The 15,277-nt window shown below is 43.8% G+C and overlaps 1 long non-coding RNA gene across 1 annotated transcript; it reads left to right on the top strand.

The window, feature by feature from the left end:
- The first annotated feature begins 8,966 nt into the window (after positions 1 to 8,966).
- LOC308636931 lies at positions 8,967 to 10,547 on the top strand. The gene is made up of 3 exons (XR_014019523.1): positions 8,967 to 9,758; positions 9,933 to 10,053; positions 10,266 to 10,547. It is a non-coding gene; the product is annotated as an uncharacterized lncRNA (long non-coding RNA).
- Positions 10,548 to 15,277: the final 4,730 nt, after the last annotated feature.

Genomic DNA, 15,277 nt, shown 5'->3' on the forward strand with positions numbered 1-15,277 from the left:
TCCAGTCTTGTCCTTTATAGGACCATAATTAATTTTTAGAATCCCAAAGTTAATGGGTCTGAGGGAAGCTGATTTACTAACCAATATTTAAAACACATTGAAGGACGTGAGACCTGCTGGTCCTTGGGTACTGCTCGGGACAAATGCCACTGTCAGGGAATTCAAGCAACTGTTTTAAACCAGTACCTTACTCTCTTCCTGTAGGAAGAGAACCCAGGAGCCAGATTTCAGAAGGGTGCTTGATAGGCATAGAATCAGATCAAAAAGGGTGTCTTATGACTTGATGACTGGCTTCCATATCCAATAACTTCAGGCAGCTGTGCTATAAACTAATCACCAAAGAAAAGGAGTACAACATAGTAGTAAATCGCTCCATCTTGGGAGGGAGAAAACCTATATTTATGCTCCTTTCCCAGGATTTGCTTTGTGTCTCTGGGACACATACAACCTATTTTTATGTTCTGTAGAGGTTTAAACAAACAAACAAACAAACAGAAAAAAACTAAGCTGATAGTGTTTATGAAATCAAACTGAAAAAAAAAATAGGCCTATATCCTGGAGATGTGAACAAGAATGCAGTGACCATTGCTATTCAAGAACAGAAGAAGATTAGGAACAAAGTGTAGTATAGGCAAACTGGCTTTGGAAAGCTGCATTCCCCGGCACTGTTACATGCGCCATTTTGAATGAGCACTAAGAACGCAATGTGGACAAAGTAGGCAACCACAGAATACAGCTAGCATGGTTCCATATATACGAGGTTCAAAAACAGGCAAAACTAATGTCACTTAGGGTACATAAATAGTGTATTATAAAGAAAATTAAGGGAATAATAGTCATAAAAATTCAAAATAGTGCTTACCACTAATGAAAGAGAAATGGCAAAATTAAGGAGAGACAGAGAAATAGGGAAAGAACATACAGGCAGCTTCTTAGGTTCCAGACACAGATTTTATCAATCCAGAGTGGGCACATGGGTGTACCACTTAATATTATTTTTAACTTTGCAAGCATAGTTACATTACCCACACCCCACTCTCCTCATGCTGGGGATTGAATGCAGGCATGCTCTAACACTAAGCCACGTCCCCAATCCCTTCTTTTTTTTTTGAGACAGGATCAAGCTAAAATGCCCAGGCTGGCCTTGAACTTTCAATCCTCCTGCTTCACTCTTCCTAGTAGCTGGGATTATAGGCATATGCTATTGTTTTCTAAAGGCACATTCAATGTAATTCCAGTGACTTGGGAGGCTGAGACAGGAGAATTGCAAGTTTGAGGCCAGCCTGGGCAGTTTAGCAAGATTCTAGCTCAAAATAAAAAATAAAAAGGACTGTGGATGTAACTTCTGGCAAAGTATCCCTGAGTTCAATCTCAAAAGAAAGAGAGGAGAGAGAGAGAGAGAGAGAGAGAGAGAGAGAGAGAGAGAGAGAGAGAGAAGGAGGGAGGAAGACAGACAGACTTGGTGCTCTTCTGGACCCCTCTGTCACAAGAAAACAATAAAAAATTTTTAAAAAGGTCAAAGAGAACTTGTTCACAAGCTACCATACATGGGGTATATCCATAACTACAAGATACCATACATGGGGTATATAAATTCCAGAAGCCTATTTCTCACAGTTCTGGAGTCTGAGAAGTCTAAGATGAAGGAATCTGTTAAGGACCTGCTTTGGTTAAAGATGGCACATTTTCACCGCGTCCTCATATGGCAGAAGCTATTGGTATAAAAACAATCAAGACATGAGCTATTGGTATACAAACAGATAAGATAGATTTATGGAACAGAATAGAGTCCAGAAATAGACCCATACACATCTAGACAACTAACTTTCAACACAGATACAAAGTAGAGTAACTGTAATCTTTTCAACAAATTGGATTTAAGAAATAGATAATCATGAGCAAAGAAAATAAACTTAAGTTTCACGTTGTTTACAAAAACTTGCTCGAAAATGCCATAGACCTAACTAGGGCCAGGGTGCTGGCTGGCTCAGTGGTAGAGCGCTTGCTTACACGAGAGGCACTGGGATAGATCCTCAGCACCACATAAAAAAATAAATACATTAAATTAAATTTTAAAATACAAACAAACAAAAAATAGGGTGGAAATCAATGAAGATTGTCCCAGTGAGAATTGTAAGTTATTTTCAGAGCTCAACTGAAATGAGTTATACCACTTGCATTTGGCAGAGACTCAAAGGCAGGCAGGGGCATGAATATGCCCTGATCTGAAGTTGTGGGTGTGGGTAAACTGGGAGTGGGCTTACTAGAAGCAGGACATCCTCTGTGATTGGTCTGGAGATCATTTTGACTTTCTCTGGTTGGTCCTGAGTTGGAAATGGGGCAGGGACTAGGGAAGCCATTAGTTATTGACCAAATCCTGACCATTTGGGGCCAGTGATTGCAGAGGTTATAGGTCACAGTTCTATTTTGATCCATGGTCTGGCCATTGTCCATAGGAATATTCAAGCTCTCAGTCTCTCTCCACTTGGTCATTTTCTTGCTTTCAAGATGAGAATCAACTCCTGGACACATGGAAATCCAAATATTCATTGCTTGAGATCATCTCCACAGAAAACTATTGCAAGATCTTGACCTTTAGTAGCATGATCATCTGATGAGAGTGGCTGTGCAGAAAAATGTAAAACTCTGGAAAAAATCTAGTGGACTAGCCTCATGACAATTATGATAAATTAAAAAAGTACTTTAATAATGCCTGTAGGAACTTGGAATCCCTAGAGCCCAACCCAGACCAAAAGAACAAATCCCATAAGCCATGAGGATCAATCTCATACAACCAAGACTCCTTTTCTGTAAAGTGACTACATAGCCTTGTTGGCTTCATTGATTCAAGTACATCAGGAAGTACAGGTAATGGCACAGATGCCACCATGGCTAACTAAGAAGAAATCTAGACCAAGGCCATGTCCATCTCTACTTGTGTTAATGATGGCTCCTCACTACTTGTGCTAATTTCTATATAGGGAAGAGATAGAATCCTTAATAACTTCTGTTGGAGCTAATGGAAATTTTCTTATATATATTCTATGTGTAAGACTCCCACTGATGAGAATCCTCTTCTGATTATGCATATAAATAAGGAGTCGGTAATTCCTCTTAGGCAGTGTCCCCAGATAATCATGGGGACTCAAGCTAGAGGTGAAATGTCCAACCTTGGTGATTTTTAGAATCAGGGTTTCTTTATGTAAATATGAACAGCTCTCGTGGTATTTTTCCTAAAGTACAGGGAAAGTTAGTCTAAGGCTTAAATTTTGCAGTTGATTCCATTCCTGGCTGAAGAGAAGGACAGATCTTAGAGAGAACTGACATTTTGAAGTTTCGGGAGAGTTGTAGGTTGAAGATAAGGGGTCTAGACAAGTGAAAGAGAAGGAAGGCACCAACTGAGGAGAGATCCGAAGAATAAGATGGAGGCAGAGAGACAACTGGAGAGCAAGGAGGGGAAGGCTTTATGAGCAAGGAGGGGAAGGCTTAAGTATGTCCAGTTGCTCACTGTCATTAGGAAAAGAATGATTTTTTTTTTTTTTTTTTGCAGGAGGGGAGATATTGGGGATTGAACTCAGGGGCACTCGAGCACTAAGCCACATCCTCAGCCCTATTTTGTATTTTATTTAGAGACAGGGTCTCACTGAGTTGCTTAGCACCTCACTTTTGCTGTGGCTGACCTTGAACTCTTGATCCTCCTGCCTCAGCCTCCTGAGCTGCTGGGATTACAGGTATGCACCACTGTGCCCAATTTAGGAAAAGAATCTTGGAGTGAAGCAATTTTTGATTCAGAGTTTCATTTGAGAGTCTCCATATCAGCCCCAAACTGCTACCCAATTGGTCTTATAAAACTGACTTATCCCTTTACTTTTCTAAGGTGCTTCTCAAATGAGCAATTTTGTTCAGATGCTCCTTCACATGGTCATTAAAGAGCCAAACCATCCTTGAAGTTATGCTACTTCAAAGGGCCATGAATTAGTAGTACACATATAAGAGCAGTTTTTCCAATGTAAGCAGAGGATGTAGACTTAGAACGTAAAAGAGATAGACAGCCATCAGTGGAAATGTAATGTTTATGAACTTTGTGTCTCATGTTACCAGCCTCATGCTTGGCCATCTCTGATCCCAGACCTGACAATCTGTGTCCCCCTGCTGGCTGGATCAAAGCCAAGACCTCAGGACAAAAGCTTAAGACAGGAGAAGAACTCTAATCTGGTTTTATTGATGACCCACAGCCTAATTTGTCCAAATGTCCAGTCCAGAGAGAATTGCAAATTCACTGGTCTGCAAGGCCATCTTGAACAGAGCCTTCTAGGATCTATGCCTGTGTTGTGTCTTATGATTCTTCTTACAACAAACACTTTACTTTTATCTTGCAGGGCTGGGGATGAAACCCAGGGCCTAGTTCATGCTGGGCAAGTGATCTATCATTGACCTCTACTTCCATTCCCTGACAAACATTTTCAAATGGAGCAACACAAAAGGCCTAAAAGGGAATAGCCTGATTGTCCCATGGATACAGGCAAATGGGAATCAATATCAAAATCCAGGTGTCAAACTGAGGATAAACAGCCACATCAACACAATGAAAGAAAAGTTCAGAACTAGTGCTGACTTACCACAACAGTGCAGGCTCAACAAGCCACTTGTAGCAAGGTGCAAGGGGTCTCTGTAGGCACCATACCTGGGCGTAGCCTGGGATCCACAATAACAAGGAGTGTAGATGGTATCTTGTAGAAAACTCCAGAAGAACTGTGGACATTAATGAAAACCACTCAGATGAAAAAAGGTACAGGGTATTTATGGAGAGCTTGCTATAACAAGGGAAATAGTCACCATTGCTTGCAGTTGGCAGAGGTTTGATGACAGGGGAGGGAGTGGGAAATCTTCCTAGGCACAAAAAGACAAGCTTGGGTAAGGCCTGACTTGTGGTCATTAGTGAGGAAGATGAGGCAAGCCAAGTTGAAATGGAGCATCCTCTGTGATTAGACTGGGAATCCTATTTGGCTTCCTTGGTTGGCCCTGAGTTAGAAGTGAGGGCAGAAATTAGGGAAGCTGTCAGTTATTGGCCAAGTCCTGACACTTTTGGCCAATGGCTCTGGGGGCTGTGGGTTACCCTCCTGGGCTGGTTTCTGCAGAGGTTGTCAGTCAGAGTTCTGTATTTATTTATATTTGGCCATTGTCTGTGCATATATTCAGTCCCTCAACTATGAAACTTCTAGAGAAAGTAAAGGAGAAAATATTATTTCCTTAGGTGAAGCACACATTTCGTAGAGATGCCACTAAATGCACAATATATAAAAGAAAAAAAAGAAATGTTGGACTTTAAGAACTTTTCTTTGACCTTTGCCTCCTTGCACCCTTGAAAGCAATATGGATCAGCAACAGCTCTATTGGAGCCATGCGCAAAAATTCGGCCTGGGTTCTTGATCTTGCTGCTGGAATTGTAGCTCAGTGGTAGAGTGCATCACCAGCATTTGTGAAGCCTGAGTTTAATACTCAGAAAAGAAAAATGCCAAGAGCTTTGTAATGTTTTGAACAACCAATAAAAAAATAAATAAAATTAAAAAAGAATGAAAACAAGCCCCTGATTGGAAAAAAAGAACTTGTAATCTAACTTATATAAAGAACACTCACAAAGTAAAGTAAGAAAACAGGCTGTGTCTCCCTCTTGAGCTTGCCCCCATTCTTCTTTGAATATTTTTCTACTTTCCTAAATAAATCTGCCTATGAGGCAGGCTGTAATTCTGTAATTCTCTTCCCTGCTAGTCCTGAATCAAATTCCCACTTCTCTCTGGGAACTACTTGGATCCTTCTTGAGAGACATCTCTTGTCTTGTGAGAGAAAAAATCAGGACCACTCAGATTAAGATACAAGTCAGAGCTCCTGTAGCACGGGATGAGCATGCTTGGCCAATAATCAGCAAAGTTTTCAGAGGACAGCATTCAAAGATGGGGGATGGGAAATTCACAGGCAGTCACTAGTCAAACTCCACCAATAAACACCAGGGGGTAGGGAGGACTACTGAACGAGTGTTCTTACAGGAACTAATATGAAAACCCTTCATCTATGTGAAGCTATTAAATATTCCTCCTTCAGGAATAAGCATCTGACTCCTTATGTTCAAGTTCCTTGAAGGGTTTAGCACACACATCGAACAATGGGTGGCCAATCACATGCCATGGAGCCAGGGTTCCCTAGAAATTGTGAGATGAACTAAATAGGGGGGATTTGAGACAGACCCCCTCCAAACTAAGAAAAACTTCTTGATAACTAGTTTCCCTGCAGGAATGCAAACAGTCCCTTTTGAAATTAATGCTTACAAATTGTTTTAACTTCTGAACTTCCTCACACTGAGAATAAAATCTTCCTCCTGCTGAGGACAGATGCCAAGGAAGTTGAGACTGACAAGTTCTCTGGCTAAATGAATCTGAACATGTATGTTTCCCTGCCTTTTGTTTCATTTTGCCCTCCCGTTTAAAAAAACTTTCCTTACCTTGAGTTCTCTGAGGGTAATGATTAGAGACAAAAGTCTATATCTTACTTCAAAGCTGGCTTTGAATAAACCTATTTTCCTGCCCCCCCAAAGTTATAATAAAACAAACAACCCAATGTAAAAATGAATAAAAGATTGAACATATACTTCACCAAGAACGATACATAAATAGCAAATACCATGGGCTCTCCATTTCTGGTTTCTGCACCTGTGGATTCCACTAACCTCAAACTGAAAATACTTGAGGAAAAGTTTCATCTGTACTAACTATGTTCAGACTTTTTCCTTGACATTATTTCCAAAACAATAAAGAGCAACAACTATTTACCTGATATTTGCATCTTAATTGGTATTGTAGGTACCCTCCAGATAATTTAGAGTACTTGGGAGTATTATGTAGGTTAGATGCAAATACTAAGCCATTTTGTATGAGGCACTTGAGCATCTTTGGATTTTAGTATTCACAGGGGGATCTTAGAATCAATCCCCTGAGGGAGGGCTATCATCCCAGGAGAGAATGTTCAGCATCATTATTTGCTAGAGAAATGCCATTAAAACTCCAGTGAGGGCTGGGAATGTAGCTCAGTGGTACAGTGCATGCCGTGCATGCTTAGCAAGCACAAACCCTGGGGTTGAATCCCCAGCACAGCCCAGAAACCAAAGATAAAACACAACAGAAGCTACAGTGAGGAACCACTACCTACCTAGGAGAACATGTAGTAGAATGGCTCAAACAGCTAATGATACCAGGTGCTGGCGAGGCTGTGACAGAAGGCAAACTCTCCTGCTAGGAACATGAAGTGGTACAGGCATTTTGGAAAAGAGCTTGGCAGTTTCTTGAAAATAAACTTACCATCTAACCCAGCCATTGCACTCTGGGGTATTTTCCCAAGAGAAATGAAAGCATGTGTTTATTCCAGGACTTGTACACGAATGTTCACAACACTTTTATTTGTATAAAACCATAAACTGCAAACAAAACAAAAGCCTATCAACAGGTAAATGGAGAAGCCAATTTTGGTTGCCCAGACAATGGGACTTTGACTCAGCAATAAAAAGGAAATGACAAGGATGAATCACAAAAATAATTATGCTTATTAGAAGAATCCAGACAAAATAGGACATGGTTCCATTTGTATATAATTTTAAAAATGCCAAATAATGTATAGTGTCAGAAAGCCACTGGATTTCACTTGGAGAGGTGGGTAGGAGTACAAGGGAGAAATTAGAAAAGAGTACAAGGAAACCTTTGGACGTACCATCTTGATGGCAGTGAGGATTCCACCTAGGTCACAATTTATCAAATTGTGTGTTTTTATTTTCAGTGCCGGGGATTGAACCCAGGGCCTGGCACAAATTGTAGACTTTATGTACAGTTTCTTGTCTGTCAATAATACATCAATAAATCTATTAAAACCTTATTTATTGAAAAATAAGTTTAAAGTATTTATTGTAATATCATTAGCTCAAAATACTCCTGATGGAGACTTTTCTATATCTTGTATATTCATTCGATTATGATCCTCCTGCTCTTTCCCTAGCACATTTAAAAAAATATTTTTATTAGTTGTGGATGGGCCTTCTATTTTATTATTTATTTATTTACATGTGGTGCTGAGGTCAAACCCAGTGCTTCACACATGCTAGGCAAGGGCTCTGCCACTGAGCCACAACCCAGCGCTCCCTGGAACATTTGAAGTTTTACTTCTCAGACCTGCCAAGTCCCCTCTCAGTGGAAATCCTGTGTGTGGCCTAGAACACAACAGGCTGTCCTGACTTCCAGAGAAAATGACCCCAACACGAGGTGTTCTCTTTTCCCTTGCCATGCGTAAAACAGGAACTGTTGTGCTTCAAGGAATTGCCCATGTAGGTTCTCCGGCCCCCAGCAGTCTAAAACACCTCTAAGACACCGGGTCACAAGGATCTATCCTTCTGCTCTGTGAATCTGTTCATTCTTCTCAAGAAATACTAATCATGAGTGGTTGCTTACTTAATGTCCTGTTACCATGGCAATAACACTGAGATCAATTTCTATTTTTCTGATAAGTAGAAACACCTGTAAATTTTCACAATCAGGTGAGGAACTAATCACATTTCCTTCTTCTTTGACTCATGGAATTAGTAAAACTCAGGATGAATCACTTTATTTAAAGAGAAGAATCCCAGTCTTGTGACACTTACATGAATCATCTGACCCAGGATACTTCATACTTAGTTGTTCACCTGAAATCCGGAGCAGGAATCCTCACCGCTACCCCGACAAAGGCATGAGAGATCAGTTTTTTCCCCACCTACACATCCCTGCTTCCCCACCTCCAGGTAGGGCAAAGCCAGGAGAACTTTGGCAACGCCCCATCTCCTCCTAGGGGCGTGGCTCTGACCTCCACCTACTGCTGCCTTCTCCACCCCATCTCCACCCAATCCACCTGAAAACACCCAGCAGCTACTGCCAAAGCCCAGAGGTCAAGCCTGCCCCAACTCCCTCCTGAACTCGTCTGGAAGGATTCTCTTCTGGCTCTTAAGACAGTCGTGTGCGAAAGGGAAACTAATTGACTCGCTGCAGCCAGCCTCTGCGGACAGAAGCCTCTGCGGACAGAACCCGCCCAGCTCTACTAGCCACTTTATGCAGCATACAGGGATTCATGCATGAGCTACGCTGGGACCTGCCCATCCCTTCTGATGCTGTTACTATGTTCCAAGCCAGGGGCTTATGGGAAAGGCTGGGGAACACAGCCTCTTGTCGTAGACGGGACACTAATTTATTTGTCCCCCAGACCACAACCTCACTTGGCTTCATCCACAGGATCCTGGGTCCCCGATTTAGTTGTTCCTCTCAAGTCCTTACTACTCCTGAACTGTGGGAAAATTCACCAGGTTTGCTTTAGGAAGCCTTAGGCTGTGCTGCTTGACGTTTCTCCCGCATTTTCAGCCTCCCAGTCTGGCCCGCTCCACAGCCCTCTGTCCTTGGAAGTTGCTACTAAGTTGCTAACAAAGCAAATCCCTCAAGCAAGAAAGGAGTTCTCAGGGCAGTGCCCAGACCTGGGGAGCAGCAGTGGCAGTAGGCTGCCTTTGCCAAAGCCCTTGTGGGCAACGTGTGCAGACCTAGTGCCTTTAAAGGACCCGTGCAGGGGATCTAGGAGGATTCAGTACCTGTCAGTGTTTCTCCTCTGTGGTGCGTCTCTCTCCTGGAGATAGCGACAGAGCCTCCCAAGTCCAAAGCAGAGACCTGACCCTGCAAACTCAAATGCTTATATCTGCTGAGGTTGGTGATGTTTGGGGGCGGGGCATTGTGTAAGAGGCAGAGGGAAACCCCAAGATTGCATTTACGTGGACTGGGAAACCCATCTCTGCATAGGGAATCTTGGATGACTGTGAGTGAGTGGGGTGGATTGAGGGGAGGGAGAAGGTGAGTTGCTTTTTCTTCCTTTTTGTTTAGGTTTTCAGGTCTTATCCCCACACTGGGAAGGAAACCTAGGTGTAACCCCCACGTCCTCCAGGCCTCCCTGGACCAGCTCTGGCCCTCCCTGAGATGCCCCGGGCTCGGGCGTGCTCTGCAGGTCTTTCCCCTTACCACCTCAAAGTCCCCCCAATTTCTGCTTAAATTGCTGCTCCAAAGGCTTCAGCTCCCAGCCAAATGAGCCAACAAGGGAGTGAGAGAGCCGGTAGCTGGAGGCACTGGGCAGCCCTGAGAGCAGAAAAATAAAGCCTTTCTTTTGCACCCACTTTCCCAATAATTAAAGAATATTGATCCACCTCCTTTCTTTTGCAGGTTCTTCAGTTTGTTAAAGGGTGATGCCTGCTACTAAGGACTCCAACTGAGGCCTGCCTGGGCACAAGTGGGATCACTTGGGCCCATAACAGCATGCTCTGTCAGGGGCATTTGGTGACCAGAAAGAGAAGCTGTTCTTTGAATGGGTCGCCCACTGCAGACTTGACAACACAGCCTTGTGCTGAACTCAGTTCAATTTGTTCCTCTTTTTTTCTATTATCAAATGTGCTTTGGTGAAGCAGTCCAGAGACCCCCACCCAGAAGACTCTTACCATAATTAAGCAGAAACCCACATCATATTTGTCACATGTAAGTCTCTCTTCTTATCAGAGAGCTTTTTGCATAGCACATTAGCTATCTGCAAAAAATCTGCAGAAGACTTGTATTTTCCTCTTTTTGTTAATTGCCAGTTTTGCAGGAAAACAAACACACTTGTGAAACCTCTATTTAGAGGATGGAAAGAAAAGCACTTGTTATGTGAACCCCCTAGCTCCCCCACCCACTCCCCACACTGGATATAAAATTCAAAGAATTTCTCTACTCATGGTCCAGGGGAGAATTTTTAGGCAAGAGCTCCTATGGACCCTGCAATTAATAAACGTGCTTCTTGAAAATTCCTCAGATGTCTAGCCTCTTCTGTCCTATTTCACTGAGTACTCATGAAGGATCTGGCTACACCAAGCCCCACCCTCTGAACTTGCTGGCAGATGTGACTAATGTTGCTTCCTGGTGGTGTCTCAGGCTGGGAACCCAAGATCCAAAAGGGTACCCACCACAGCTCAGGGGACCCAAGGGAACTAGGAGTGGACTTCCTGGGGACTGATTTGAGCTGAACCTTCAAAGGTTTAAGTAGCACTTGGGTGTTTCCTGGAGCATTCAGTCCATCCTGACTCCAAGTGCTCCTCTTCCTGCCCTTCCTCAGCCTTCTTAAAATTCCAGTTGGCAGATGATTCTCCATCTTCTCTCTTTTCAACTCCAGGGCCCAGGGTTCCTAGGACCCCTGGAACCAGCTCAGAAGACCCTCTCTCCCCCCATGCACCGTAGAATTCACGTGGACCTGGCTCAGGAGACAGTGGTCTATGGAACCTTGCTCAGAAAGACTCTCCAAAGAATCAGGCCCAACCAGATCTTGTGAGGCTGAAGAGAATGTGGAGCTTTGAACTAATGGGAAGGGAGCTGGGTTTAAATGGGTCTTTGTAGAACTCCACAGGTCTCTGGGGAGGCTCATAGCTGCTCAAGCACATGCAAATCCCTGCTCTGAGAGGAGGGTATTGCAGACCTGCTTATTTCTGGCACTCAGGCAGTGACTTCCAGACATCCTGGGAAGACAAGAGCTCTCGCCAATTACTCAAGGCAGAGGGGAACAATGCATTTAAAAATTGAACCTCAGCCTTCTATAGTCATTTGAGGGGATTAGGGATCATTTTTTTTTTTTAGTGGTCAATGGACTTTTGTTTTTTTATTATATGCCGTGCTGAGAATTGAACCCAGTACCTCGAACATGCGAGGCAAATGCTCTACCACTGAGCTACAGCCCCATAGGGATCAATTTTTAAATGCATTATCAAATAGTTAAGGTGTACAGTGAGCACAAAAATAATAAATTAATCACTCATGTATCACGAGTAGTTTATAAATCATTGCTGTGAGCTATGTGAAACCCTGGAATTTGGTGCTGCTTCTTGGAACCCTTCTGGGTACCTTGCAAATGGGGCATGACTCATTCAATGAGTCATCAATGAAAGATGACTCCTGTTCCTAGGGGAAATTTCATGCTTGTCATAGAATTCACTAGTTCTTTTAGCCATGATTTTAAATCTCAGGTGCCCAGAGATGGGTGTAACCTAATAAGTCCCAACCGTGTAAGTTTTTCCCTTTTTGTTATTCACACTGAAACCCTGTGATGTTCCTACTTATAAAATAAACATGCAGGATTTTGTTCCTTTGTTACATCCAGTTTCTACCAGAACTGGTCGCCCACCAGACAGACCTCCCTATTTCATCTATTTTTGTGTCTTTTGTCCTATTACTTAATAATACTCTGGGGGCTAGGGCAGAGGTACAGTGAATGCCTAGCACGTGTGAGATGCTGTGTTCCAACCTCAGCGCCACATAAAAATAAATAAAATAAAGGTATTGTGCCCAACTACAACTAAAAAAAAAAAAAAAAAAAGAAAACCCTCTGGACTTTTATTTTCTCAGCCAGCCCACAGCCTGTGTTTGGAGGACTGTTTGGTGCTGTGTGGGTCATAGCACCCAGGCATTCCCTATTCAGCTTAAACAAGAAAACCTTAGCAATACATTTGTGTCTACCCTGCTGGTCTCAGATCCTCATCCCCCACTGTCCTCCGCTCACTATAATCACTGCAGGTTCCAAATTTGAACTTTCTGTTCTCATGCAGTTCTTTGTACTTTTAGTATATGTGTACCTGTTCCTCATCGATACACAACTTTGTTTCACACATTTAAATATATTTAAATGGTAAATAGTACCATATATGTAGTCAATAGAACTTGCTCCTGTTCCTTAACATTTTGCTTCTAAGATTTATTTGTGTATGTAGATAATTTTTGGCACTGTTGTATGAGCTGGGTCCTTCCTGCTCATCATCCCCTTGGATTCCCAGAGTATCCAGGTCTCCCAGATTCTCTGCAAAAGAACAGTATCCAGCAGCTTCCAGGTCACCAGTGGGCCAATATAACATTTCTGTTTCCATCCCCAATCCTACTCTCCTGCACCCTCTTCCTGTAGTGGCACCCCCTTTCTCCACAGAAAAGTCTTAATTAGGCTTCTCCAGAAATCTTCACCATGGCTGATTTTAGGACTGTCAGCAGAAGAGTCTCTGCAAAAGAATTCAGTGTAGATAAACTTCCTATTTTTGTGTTGTACTGTCTTAATTGGCCACTGGCTGGGAAGATATCAGCACTTCAGGTGCTAGACACCCTCTTACTAGTTTTTCAAAAATGTATTCAGTATAGCAGTTTGTGGAAATGTGCAAACAAGGCCTCTGGCCTTGAGCTGGGCTTCACAGAGATGTCTACATTTTTAAGAGAAGTTACCAATTGGGCTCCATGGTAACAGCTGGCAGGGGAGGAAAGAAAGGGGAGAAGCTCTCCCCTTCTCAGGTGTTGTCCTTGAAGGTTTAACTTGCCCAGAATGGTGAAAGAAAAAAGCTGCTTTATGTGAACTTCTGCAGACTGTGAACTTCTGAGCCCCTCCCCTTACATGCTGGGTATAAAATTCTGAAACTCCCTGAACTTGGGGTTCAGGGGATTGATTGATTACAGCAAAAGCTGTGCCCTCTGAACCTGGCTGTGTTATGCCAGATTCGTGGGACCCAATAGACCTCCAGGAGCTGAATCCGATGCAATCACACAAGAGTCTTTATTGCAAGCTTGACCCTGGACTCACAACCGTTCCCGACGCAGCGGTCCCAGAGAGTGAGTCCTGGTCCTTTGTTCAGTGAGATTTTATAGGTTTGGGGGGATACTCTATGCGTCACAACATCACACAGCAAATCATTCCATACCGAGGGAAAATCAACCAACTCTTAACATTGATTAGCATATTCAATGGTGGGAACAAGTTGGGTAGGAGTGATTGGTTAGTACAAGAGGGGGATTCGTTTGAACTGATTGATTTAGGCCATGAGGGGTGTACATGCTGAACTACATGGTTTCCCAACATGTTATCAACCACCATAAACTACTTGGGAGTCATCTGGCATTCTAGGTATTTTCCCCATCTCATGCTGATTGGAGGTTGCTAGGGGGTTGCTATGGGTCCTCACCTAGCCTAACTGAGTCAGGGACACCTGGTCCCGCAGACCTCTCCTGTTATTTACAGACAAACAACTCAGCAGGGTGGGGATGTGCTTAGGAGTGCTCTGTGGGTCTTTCCAAGGACAAGGGTCATGCCCCCTTCCTTGGACAGGCTTTGCTCTGAGGTAGAGGCTGGTTTCTCAAAAATGGAGTCACATTAGTTTCTCAGCTGCAAAACTGTTTCCTGCTATGTTCCGTGCCTTGCTTCATCTGTCCCTACAACATTTTTGGTGATCCAGATGGGATGGAGGAGGTAAGGATGGCTGTTCTGTCTCTCTTGACTCTGGGGACTGGCTCCCCACCCCCCCCACCCCCGGCAGTGGGGGACAGTGTTTCCCCTTAGCACACACAGTCAAATCTTGGCCTGAAGGAGAGGCCACTCACCCAGTGCCCTGGAGCTGCCACCTTGGAGCACAACGGAACCCACAGGCAGCAGGAACCAGAATTAGGGTTTTGGAGCACCACCCAGCTGAACAGGTAGGATCCGGGTCCATTTGGTTTTGTAGCCCCACCTGACTTCCCCTTCGAGGCCTAAGCGGGTGGAAGAAAGATTTGATCACCCTCTGTTGGGTCCAGAGTACCCTCCAAAGTGGTTGGAGCTGAAATGGACCCAGACCCGGGGAGTTGCCAGAGTAGTCTCTGTTCGGGGTCATCGAGCAGAGGGGAAACCGTGACTCCCTTTTTGTTTGGTTTGCAATTGTTGGAATTTGGGTGGTATAGAAATTCTGTCCTGGCCATGTCTGTGTGAAAGTGTGTGAAAGTGTGTGAATGAGACGGACAAAGGGAAGGGTTCCGACCCAACCCGAGGGCCGAATCGAGTGCAGAGTCCTGATCCGTGGTTCCAAGGCATCTCATACAGTCTATGGCGGAATTTCACCAACCAACGTCTAGGTGAAAGCTCCAGGTCGGGGCATGATACCGACCCGGAAGACTAAGAGGGCCCTAAGTCCCCGCGAGGGGAGCGGCCAGAGTGGACTAAGTGGGAGATTTGTCCCAAGACAGAGCCACAACCCAGATGAGGGCTCTCCAGATGCCTCTGAAAGCGACTAAAGGACCTGCCCATATTGACCAGAGGGAAACACCTGAGGGAGACAAGGCAGTTTTGTGTGCCAGCCTTTCTCCACCACTGAGCTCATAAGCTGGAAGAAATCATACTCCCTCCCCTACATGGAGAAACCCTGGGCCATGAC

This window comes from Spermophilus citellus, assembly GCF_964194105.1.
Source record: "Spermophilus citellus genome assembly, chromosome: 17".
Taxonomy (NCBI): domain Eukaryota; kingdom Metazoa; phylum Chordata; class Mammalia; order Rodentia; family Sciuridae; genus Spermophilus; species Spermophilus citellus.